This window comes from Oncorhynchus clarkii, unplaced genomic scaffold, assembly GCF_045791955.1.
Source record: "Oncorhynchus clarkii lewisi isolate Uvic-CL-2024 unplaced genomic scaffold, UVic_Ocla_1.0 unplaced_contig_6363_pilon_pilon, whole genome shotgun sequence".
Lineage (NCBI taxonomy): Eukaryota > Metazoa > Chordata > Actinopteri > Salmoniformes > Salmonidae > Oncorhynchus > Oncorhynchus clarkii.
Window position 1 is genome coordinate 1 of NW_027260533.1, and position 7,778 is coordinate 7,778.

At 45.6% G+C, this 7,778-nt stretch overlaps 25 non-coding genes across 25 annotated transcripts; all 25 read right to left on the reverse strand.

Moving 5' to 3' along the window:
* Window positions 1-197: 197 nt before the first annotated feature.
* LOC139401534 (5S ribosomal RNA) lies at window positions 198-316 on the reverse strand. Its single transcript, XR_011633002.1, has one exon. It is a non-coding gene; the product is annotated as a 5S ribosomal RNA (ribosomal RNA).
* A 177-nt stretch (window positions 317-493) lies between these two features.
* Window positions 494-612, reverse strand: LOC139401546 (5S ribosomal RNA). The gene has a single exon (XR_011633013.1). It is a non-coding gene; the product is annotated as a 5S ribosomal RNA (ribosomal RNA).
* A 177-nt stretch (window positions 613-789) lies between these two features.
* LOC139401552 (5S ribosomal RNA) lies at window positions 790-908 on the reverse strand. Its single transcript, XR_011633019.1, has one exon. It is a non-coding gene; the product is annotated as a 5S ribosomal RNA (ribosomal RNA).
* A 177-nt stretch (window positions 909-1,085) lies between these two features.
* Window positions 1,086-1,204, reverse strand: LOC139401558 (5S ribosomal RNA). Its single transcript, XR_011633024.1, has one exon. It is a non-coding gene; the product is annotated as a 5S ribosomal RNA (ribosomal RNA).
* Window positions 1,205-1,381: 177 nt separating this feature from the next.
* LOC139401559 (5S ribosomal RNA) lies at window positions 1,382-1,500 on the reverse strand. The gene has a single exon (XR_011633025.1). It is a non-coding gene; the product is annotated as a 5S ribosomal RNA (ribosomal RNA).
* Window positions 1,501-1,677: 177 nt separating this feature from the next.
* LOC139401560 (5S ribosomal RNA) lies at window positions 1,678-1,796 on the reverse strand. The gene has a single exon (XR_011633026.1). It is a non-coding gene; the product is annotated as a 5S ribosomal RNA (ribosomal RNA).
* Window positions 1,797-1,973: 177 nt separating this feature from the next.
* On the reverse strand, window positions 1,974-2,092 carry LOC139401535 (5S ribosomal RNA). The gene has a single exon (XR_011633003.1). It is a non-coding gene; the product is annotated as a 5S ribosomal RNA (ribosomal RNA).
* Window positions 2,093-2,269: 177 nt separating this feature from the next.
* On the reverse strand, window positions 2,270-2,388 carry LOC139401553 (5S ribosomal RNA). Its single transcript, XR_011633020.1, has one exon. It is a non-coding gene; the product is annotated as a 5S ribosomal RNA (ribosomal RNA).
* A 177-nt stretch (window positions 2,389-2,565) lies between these two features.
* Window positions 2,566-2,684, reverse strand: LOC139401536 (5S ribosomal RNA). The gene has a single exon (XR_011633004.1). It is a non-coding gene; the product is annotated as a 5S ribosomal RNA (ribosomal RNA).
* Window positions 2,685-2,861: 177 nt separating this feature from the next.
* Window positions 2,862-2,980, reverse strand: LOC139401537 (5S ribosomal RNA). The gene has a single exon (XR_011633005.1). It is a non-coding gene; the product is annotated as a 5S ribosomal RNA (ribosomal RNA).
* A 177-nt stretch (window positions 2,981-3,157) lies between these two features.
* Window positions 3,158-3,276, reverse strand: LOC139401539 (5S ribosomal RNA). Its single transcript, XR_011633006.1, has one exon. It is a non-coding gene; the product is annotated as a 5S ribosomal RNA (ribosomal RNA).
* A 177-nt stretch (window positions 3,277-3,453) lies between these two features.
* On the reverse strand, window positions 3,454-3,572 carry LOC139401540 (5S ribosomal RNA). The gene has a single exon (XR_011633007.1). It is a non-coding gene; the product is annotated as a 5S ribosomal RNA (ribosomal RNA).
* A 177-nt stretch (window positions 3,573-3,749) lies between these two features.
* On the reverse strand, window positions 3,750-3,868 carry LOC139401541 (5S ribosomal RNA). Its single transcript, XR_011633008.1, has one exon. It is a non-coding gene; the product is annotated as a 5S ribosomal RNA (ribosomal RNA).
* Window positions 3,869-4,045: 177 nt separating this feature from the next.
* LOC139401542 (5S ribosomal RNA) lies at window positions 4,046-4,164 on the reverse strand. Its single transcript, XR_011633009.1, has one exon. It is a non-coding gene; the product is annotated as a 5S ribosomal RNA (ribosomal RNA).
* A 177-nt stretch (window positions 4,165-4,341) lies between these two features.
* LOC139401555 (5S ribosomal RNA) lies at window positions 4,342-4,460 on the reverse strand. Its single transcript, XR_011633021.1, has one exon. It is a non-coding gene; the product is annotated as a 5S ribosomal RNA (ribosomal RNA).
* Window positions 4,461-4,637: 177 nt separating this feature from the next.
* Window positions 4,638-4,756, reverse strand: LOC139401543 (5S ribosomal RNA). Its single transcript, XR_011633010.1, has one exon. It is a non-coding gene; the product is annotated as a 5S ribosomal RNA (ribosomal RNA).
* Window positions 4,757-4,933: 177 nt separating this feature from the next.
* On the reverse strand, window positions 4,934-5,052 carry LOC139401544 (5S ribosomal RNA). Its single transcript, XR_011633011.1, has one exon. It is a non-coding gene; the product is annotated as a 5S ribosomal RNA (ribosomal RNA).
* Window positions 5,053-5,229: 177 nt separating this feature from the next.
* Window positions 5,230-5,348, reverse strand: LOC139401545 (5S ribosomal RNA). Its single transcript, XR_011633012.1, has one exon. It is a non-coding gene; the product is annotated as a 5S ribosomal RNA (ribosomal RNA).
* A 177-nt stretch (window positions 5,349-5,525) lies between these two features.
* Window positions 5,526-5,644, reverse strand: LOC139401547 (5S ribosomal RNA). The gene has a single exon (XR_011633014.1). It is a non-coding gene; the product is annotated as a 5S ribosomal RNA (ribosomal RNA).
* Window positions 5,645-5,821: 177 nt separating this feature from the next.
* Window positions 5,822-5,940, reverse strand: LOC139401556 (5S ribosomal RNA). Its single transcript, XR_011633022.1, has one exon. It is a non-coding gene; the product is annotated as a 5S ribosomal RNA (ribosomal RNA).
* A 177-nt stretch (window positions 5,941-6,117) lies between these two features.
* LOC139401548 (5S ribosomal RNA) lies at window positions 6,118-6,236 on the reverse strand. The gene has a single exon (XR_011633015.1). It is a non-coding gene; the product is annotated as a 5S ribosomal RNA (ribosomal RNA).
* Window positions 6,237-6,413: 177 nt separating this feature from the next.
* Window positions 6,414-6,532, reverse strand: LOC139401557 (5S ribosomal RNA). The gene has a single exon (XR_011633023.1). It is a non-coding gene; the product is annotated as a 5S ribosomal RNA (ribosomal RNA).
* Window positions 6,533-6,709: 177 nt separating this feature from the next.
* Window positions 6,710-6,828, reverse strand: LOC139401549 (5S ribosomal RNA). Its single transcript, XR_011633016.1, has one exon. It is a non-coding gene; the product is annotated as a 5S ribosomal RNA (ribosomal RNA).
* A 177-nt stretch (window positions 6,829-7,005) lies between these two features.
* Window positions 7,006-7,124, reverse strand: LOC139401550 (5S ribosomal RNA). The gene has a single exon (XR_011633017.1). It is a non-coding gene; the product is annotated as a 5S ribosomal RNA (ribosomal RNA).
* A 177-nt stretch (window positions 7,125-7,301) lies between these two features.
* LOC139401551 (5S ribosomal RNA) lies at window positions 7,302-7,420 on the reverse strand. The gene has a single exon (XR_011633018.1). It is a non-coding gene; the product is annotated as a 5S ribosomal RNA (ribosomal RNA).
* Between the last annotated feature and the right edge of the window lie 358 nt (window positions 7,421-7,778).

The following is a 7,778-nucleotide window of genomic DNA, read 5'->3' on the forward strand; positions in this document are numbered from 1 at the left end:
AGGCCGGTGTGGCCGTAAGCGAAAGCCAATCTCAAAAAGTGGATGAAATTGCATATACTGTAGCCATAATTTGTAGCACAGATTGTTGGATGAAATACAAACTAACCTTGCTTACTTATTTCAAAGAGAGGGCACATATTTCAGCCTTGTGGGAAAAAACGGACAAAGAGTTGAAATTCCACAAGGCAGTGACAAAAAGCTTACAGCACCTGGTATTCCCAGGCGGTCTCCCATCCAAGTACTAACCAGGCCCGACCCTGCTTAGCTTCCGAGATCGGACGAGATCAGGCGTACTCAGGCCGGTGTGGCCGTAAGCGAAAGCCAATCTCAAAAAGTGGATGAAATTGCATATACTGTAGCCATAATTTGTAGCACAGATTGTTGGATGAAATACAAACTAACCTTGCTTACTTATTTCAAAGAGAGGGCACATATTTCAGCCTTGTGGGAAAAAACGGACAAAGAGTTGAAATTCCACAAGGCAGTGACAAAAAGCTTACAGCACCTGGTATTCCCAGGCGGTCTCCCATCCAAGTACTAACCAGGCCCGACCCTGCTTAGCTTCCGAGATCGGACGAGATCAGGCGTACTCAGGCCGGTGTGGCCGTAAGCGAAAGCCAATCTCAAAAAGTGGATGAAATTGCATATACTGTAGCCATAATTTGTAGCACAGATTGTTGGATGAAATACAAACTAACCTTGCTTACTTATTTCAAAGAGAGGGCACATATTTCAGCCTTGTGGGAAAAAACGGACAAAGAGTTGAAATTCCACAAGGCAGTGACAAAAAGCTTACAGCACCTGGTATTCCCAGGCGGTCTCCCATCCAAGTACTAACCAGGCCCGACCCTGCTTAGCTTCCGAGATCGGACGAGATCAGGCGTACTCAGGCCGGTGTGGACGTAAGCGAAAGCCAATCTCAAAAAGTGGATGAAATTGCATATACTGTAGCCATAATTTGTAGCACAGATTGTTGGATGAAATACAAACTAACCTTGCTTACTTATTTCAAAGAGAGGGCACATATTTCAGCCTTGTGGGAAAAAACGGACAAAGAGTTGAAATTCCACAAGGCAGTGACAAAAAGCTTACAGCACCTGGTATTCCCAGGCGGTCTCCCATCCAAGTACTAACCAGGCCCGACCCTGCTTAGCTTCCGAGATCGGACGAGATCAGGCGTACTCAGGCCGGTGTGGCCGTAAGCGAAAGCCAATCTCAAAAAGTGGATGAAATTGCATATACTGTAGCCATAATTTGTAGCACAGATTGTTGGATGAAATACAAACTAACCTTGCTTACTTATTTCAAAGAGAGGGCACATATTTCAGCCTTGTGGGAAAAAACGGACAAAGAGTTGAAATTCCACAAGGCAGTGACAAAAAGCTTACAGCACCTGGTATTCCCAGGCGGTCTCCCATCCAAGTACTAACCAGGCCCGACCCTGCTTAGCTTCCGAGATCGGACGAGATCAGGCGTACTCAGGCCGGTGTGGCCGTAAGCGAAAGCCAATCTCAAAAAGTGGATGAAATTGCATATACTGTAGCCATAATTTGTAGCACAGATTGTTGGATGAAATACAAACTAACCTTGCTTACTTATTTCAAAGAGAGGGCACATATTTCAGCCTTGTGGGAAAAAACGGACAAAGAGTTGAAATTCCACAAGGCAGTGACAAAAAGCTTACAGCACCTGGTATTCCCAGGCGGTCTCCCATCCAAGTACTAACCAGGCCCGACCCTGCTTAGCTTCCGAGATCGGACGAGATCAGGCGTACTCAGGCCGGTGTGGCCGTAAGCGAAAGCCAATCTCAAAAAGTGGATGAAATTGCATATACTGTAGCCATAATTTGTAGCACAGATTGTTGGATGAAATACAAACTAACCTTGCTTACTTATTTCAAAGAGAGGGCACATATTTCAGCCTTGTGGGAAAAAACGGACAAAGAGTTGAAATTCCACAAGGCAGTGACAAAAAGCTTACAGCACCTGGTATTCCCAGGCGGTCTCCCATCCAAGTACTAACCAGGCCCGACCCTGCTTAGCTTCCGAGATCGGACGAGATCAGGCGTACTCAGGCCGGTGTGGCCGTAAGCGAAAGCCAATCTCAAAAAGTGGATGAAATTGCATATACTGTAGCCATAATTTGTAGCACAGATTGTTGGATGAAATACAAACTAACCTTGCTTACTTATTTCAAAGAGAGGGCACATATTTCAGCCTTGTGGGAAAAAACGGACAAAGAGTTGAAATTCCACAAGGCAGTGACAAAAAGCTTACAGCACCTGGTATTCCCAGGCGGTCTCCCATCCAAGTACTAACCAGGCCCGACCCTGCTTAGCTTCCGAGATCGGACGAGATCAGGCGTACTCAGGCCGGTGTGGACGTAAGCGAAAGCCAATCTCAAAAAGTGGATGAAATTGCATATACTGTAGCCATAATTTGTAGCACAGATTGTTGGATGAAATACAAACTAACCTTGCTTACTTATTTCAAAGAGAGGGCACATATTTCAGCCTTGTGGGAAAAAACGGACAAAGAGTTGAAATTCCACAAGGCAGTGACAAAAAGCTTACAGCACCTGGTATTCCCAGGCGGTCTCCCATCCAAGTACTAACCAGGCCCGACCCTGCTTAGCTTCCGAGATCGGACGAGATCAGGCGTACTCAGGCCGGTGTGGCCGTAAGCGAAAGCCAATCTCAAAAAGTGGATGAAATTGCATATACTGTAGCCATAATTTGTAGCACAGATTGTTGGATGAAATACAAACTAACCTTGCTTACTTATTTCAAAGAGAGGGCACATATTTCAGCCTTGTGGGAAAAAACGGACAAAGAGTTGAAATTCCACAAGGCAGTGACAAAAAGCTTACAGCACCTGGTATTCCCAGGCGGTCTCCCATCCAAGTACTAACCAGGCCCGACCCTGCTTAGCTTCCGAGATCGGACGAGATCAGGCGTACTCAGGCCGGTGTGGCCGTAAGCGAAAGCCAATCTCAAAAAGTGGATGAAATTGCATATACTGTAGCCATAATTTGTAGCACAGATTGTTGGATGAAATACAAACTAACCTTGCTTACTTATTTCAAAGAGAGGGCACATATTTCAGCCTTGTGGGAAAAAACGGACAAAGAGTTGAAATTCCACAAGGCAGTGACAAAAAGCTTACAGCACCTGGTATTCCCAGGCGGTCTCCCATCCAAGTACTAACCAGGCCCGACCCTGCTTAGCTTCCGAGATCGGACGAGATCAGGCGTACTCAGGCCGGTGTGGCCGTAAGCGAAAGCCAATCTCAAAAAGTGGATGAAATTGCATATACTGTAGCCATAATTTGTAGCACAGATTGTTGGATGAAATACAAACTAACCTTGCTTACTTATTTCAAAGAGAGGGCACATATTTCAGCCTTGTGGGAAAAAACGGACAAAGAGTTGAAATTCCACAAGGCAGTGACAAAAAGCTTACAGCACCTGGTATTCCCAGGCGGTCTCCCATCCAAGTACTAACCAGGCCCGACCCTGCTTAGCTTCCGAGATCGGACGAGATCAGGCGTACTCAGGCCGGTGTGGCCGTAAGCGAAAGCCAATCTCAAAAAGTGGATGAAATTGCATATACTGTAGCCATAATTTGTAGCACAGATTGTTGGATGAAATACAAACTAACCTTGCTTACTTATTTCAAAGAGAGGGCACATATTTCAGCCTTGTGGGAAAAAACGGACAAAGAGTTGAAATTCCACAAGGCAGTGACAAAAAGCTTACAGCACCTGGTATTCCCAGGCGGTCTCCCATCCAAGTACTAACCAGGCCCGACCCTGCTTAGCTTCCGAGATCGGACGAGATCAGGCGTACTCAGGCCGGTGTGGCCGTAAGCGAAAGCCAATCTCAAAAAGTGGATGAAATTGCATATACTGTAGCCATAATTTGTAGCACAGATTGTTGGATGAAATACAAACTAACCTTGCTTACTTATTTCAAAGAGAGGGCACATATTTCAGCCTTGTGGGAAAAAACGGACAAAGAGTTGAAATTCCACAAGGCAGTGACAAAAAGCTTACAGCACCTGGTATTCCCAGGCGGTCTCCCATCCAAGTACTAACCAGGCCCGACCCTGCTTAGCTTCCGAGATCGGACGAGATCAGGCGTACTCAGGCCGGTGTGGCCGTAAGCGAAAGCCAATCTCAAAAAGTGGATGAAATTGCATATACTGTAGCCATAATTTGTAGCACAGATTGTTGGATGAAATACAAACTAACCTTGCTTACTTATTTCAAAGAGAGGGCACATATTTCAGCCTTGTGGGAAAAAACGGACAAAGAGTTGAAATTCCACAAGGCAGTGACAAAAAGCTTACAGCACCTGGTATTCCCAGGCGGTCTCCCATCCAAGTACTAACCAGGCCCGACCCTGCTTAGCTTCCGAGATCGGACGAGATCAGGCGTACTCAGGCCGGTGTGGACGTAAGCGAAAGCCAATCTCAAAAAGTGGATGAAATTGCATATACTGTAGCCATAATTTGTAGCACAGATTGTTGGATGAAATACAAACTAACCTTGCTTACTTATTTCAAAGAGAGGGCACATATTTCAGCCTTGTGGGAAAAAACGGACAAAGAGTTGAAATTCCACAAGGCAGTGACAAAAAGCTTACAGCACCTGGTATTCCCAGGCGGTCTCCCATCCAAGTACTAACCAGGCCCGACCCTGCTTAGCTTCCGAGATCGGACGAGATCAGGCGTACTCAGGCCGGTGTGGCCGTAAGCGAAAGCCAATCTCAAAAAGTGGATGAAATTGCATATACTGTAGCCATAATTTGTAGCACAGATTGTTGGATGAAATACAAACTAACCTTGCTTACTTATTTCAAAGAGAGGGCACATATTTCAGCCTTGTGGGAAAAAACGGACAAAGAGTTGAAATTCCACAAGGCAGTGACAAAAAGCTTACAGCACCTGGTATTCCCAGGCGGTCTCCCATCCAAGTACTAACCAGGCCCGACCCTGCTTAGCTTCCGAGATCGGACGAGATCAGGCGTACTCAGGCCGGTGTGGCCGTAAGCGAAAGCCAATCTCAAAAAGTGGATGAAATTGCATATACTGTAGCCATAATTTGTAGCACAGATTGTTGGATGAAATACAAACTAACCTTGCTTACTTATTTCAAAGAGAGGGCACATATTTCAGCCTTGTGGGAAAAAACGGACAAAGAGTTGAAATTCCACAAGGCAGTGACAAAAAGCTTACAGCACCTGGTATTCCCAGGCGGTCTCCCATCCAAGTACTAACCAGGCCCGACCCTGCTTAGCTTCCGAGATCGGACGAGATCAGGCGTACTCAGGCCGGTGTGGCCGTAAGCGAAAGCCAATCTCAAAAAGTGGATGAAATTGCATATACTGTAGCCATAATTTGTAGCACAGATTGTTGGATGAAATACAAACTAACCTTGCTTACTTATTTCAAAGAGAGGGCACATATTTCAGCCTTGTGGGAAAAAACGGACAAAGAGTTGAAATTCCACAAGGCAGTGACAAAAAGCTTACAGCACCTGGTATTCCCAGGCGGTCTCCCATCCAAGTACTAACCAGGCCCGACCCTGCTTAGCTTCCGAGATCGGACGAGATCAGGCGTACTCAGGCCGGTGTGGCCGTAAGCGAAAGCCAATCTCAAAAAGTGGATGAAATTGCATATACTGTAGCCATAATTTGTAGCACAGATTGTTGGATGAAATACAAACTAACCTTGCTTACTTATTTCAAAGAGAGGGCACATATTTCAGCCTTGTGGGAAAAAACGGACAAAGAGTTGAAATTCCACAAGGCAGTGACAAAAAGCTTACAGCACCTGGTATTCCCAGGCGGTCTCCCATCCAAGTACTAACCAGGCCCGACCCTGCTTAGCTTCCGAGATCGGACGAGATCAGGCGTACTCAGGCCGGTGTGGACGTAAGCGAAAGCCAATCTCAAAAAGTGGATGAAATTGCATATACTGTAGCCATAATTTGTAGCACAGATTGTTGGATGAAATACAAACTAACCTTGCTTACTTATTTCAAAGAGAGGGCACATATTTCAGCCTTGTGGGAAAAAACGGACAAAGAGTTGAAATTCCACAAGGCAGTGACAAAAAGCTTACAGCACCTGGTATTCCCAGGCGGTCTCCCATCCAAGTACTAACCAGGCCCGACCCTGCTTAGCTTCCGAGATCGGACGAGATCAGGCGTACTCAGGCCGGTGTGGCCGTAAGCGAAAGCCAATCTCAAAAAGTGGATGAAATTGCATATACTGTAGCCATAATTTGTAGCACAGATTGTTGGATGAAATACAAACTAACCTTGCTTACTTATTTCAAAGAGAGGGCACATATTTCAGCCTTGTGGGAAAAAACGGACAAAGAGTTGAAATTCCACAAGGCAGTGACAAAAAGCTTACAGCACCTGGTATTCCCAGGCGGTCTCCCATCCAAGTACTAACCAGGCCCGACCCTGCTTAGCTTCCGAGATCGGACGAGATCAGGCGTACTCAGGCCGGTGTGGACGTAAGCGAAAGCCAATCTCAAAAAGTGGATGAAATTGCATATACTGTAGCCATAATTTGTAGCACAGATTGTTGGATGAAATACAAACTAACCTTGCTTACTTATTTCAAAGAGAGGGCACATATTTCAGCCTTGTGGGAAAAAACGGACAAAGAGTTGAAATTCCACAAGGCAGTGACAAAAAGCTTACAGCACCTGGTATTCCCAGGCGGTCTCCCATCCAAGTACTAACCAGGCCCGACCCTGCTTAGCTTCCGAGATCGGACGAGATCAGGCGTACTCAGGCCGGTGTGGCCGTAAGCGAAAGCCAATCTCAAAAAGTGGATGAAATTGCATATACTGTAGCCATAATTTGTAGCACAGATTGTTGGATGAAATACAAACTAACCTTGCTTACTTATTTCAAAGAGAGGGCACATATTTCAGCCTTGTGGGAAAAAACGGACAAAGAGTTGAAATTCCACAAGGCAGTGACAAAAAGCTTACAGCACCTGGTATTCCCAGGCGGTCTCCCATCCAAGTACTAACCAGGCCCGACCCTGCTTAGCTTCCGAGATCGGACGAGATCAGGCGTACTCAGGCCGGTGTGGCCGTAAGCGAAAGCCAATCTCAAAAAGTGGATGAAATTGCATATACTGTAGCCATAATTTGTAGCACAGATTGTTGGATGAAATACAAACTAACCTTGCTTACTTATTTCAAAGAGAGGGCACATATTTCAGCCTTGTGGGAAAAAACGGACAAAGAGTTGAAATTCCACAAGGCAGTGACAAAAAGCTTACAGCACCTGGTATTCCCAGGCGGTCTCCCATCCAAGTACTAACCAGGCCCGACCCTGCTTAGCTTCCGAGATCGGACGAGATCAGGCGTACTCAGGCCGGTGTGGCCGTAAGCGAAAGCCAATCTCAAAAAGTGGATGAAATTGCATATACTGTAGCCATAATTTGTAGCACAGATTGTTGGATGAAATACAAACTAACCTTGCTTACTTATTTCAAAGAGAGGGCACATATTTCAGCCTTGTGGGAAAAAACGGACAAAGAGTTGAAATTCCACAAGGCAGTGACAAAAAGCTTACAGCACCTGGTGCCAATCTCAAAAAGTGGATGAAATTGCATATACTGTAGCCATAATTTGTAGCACAGATTGTTGGATGAAATACAAACTAACCTTGCTTACTTATTTCAAAGAGAGGGCACATATTTCAGCCTTGTGGGAAAAAACGGACAAAGAGTTGAAATTCCACAAGGCA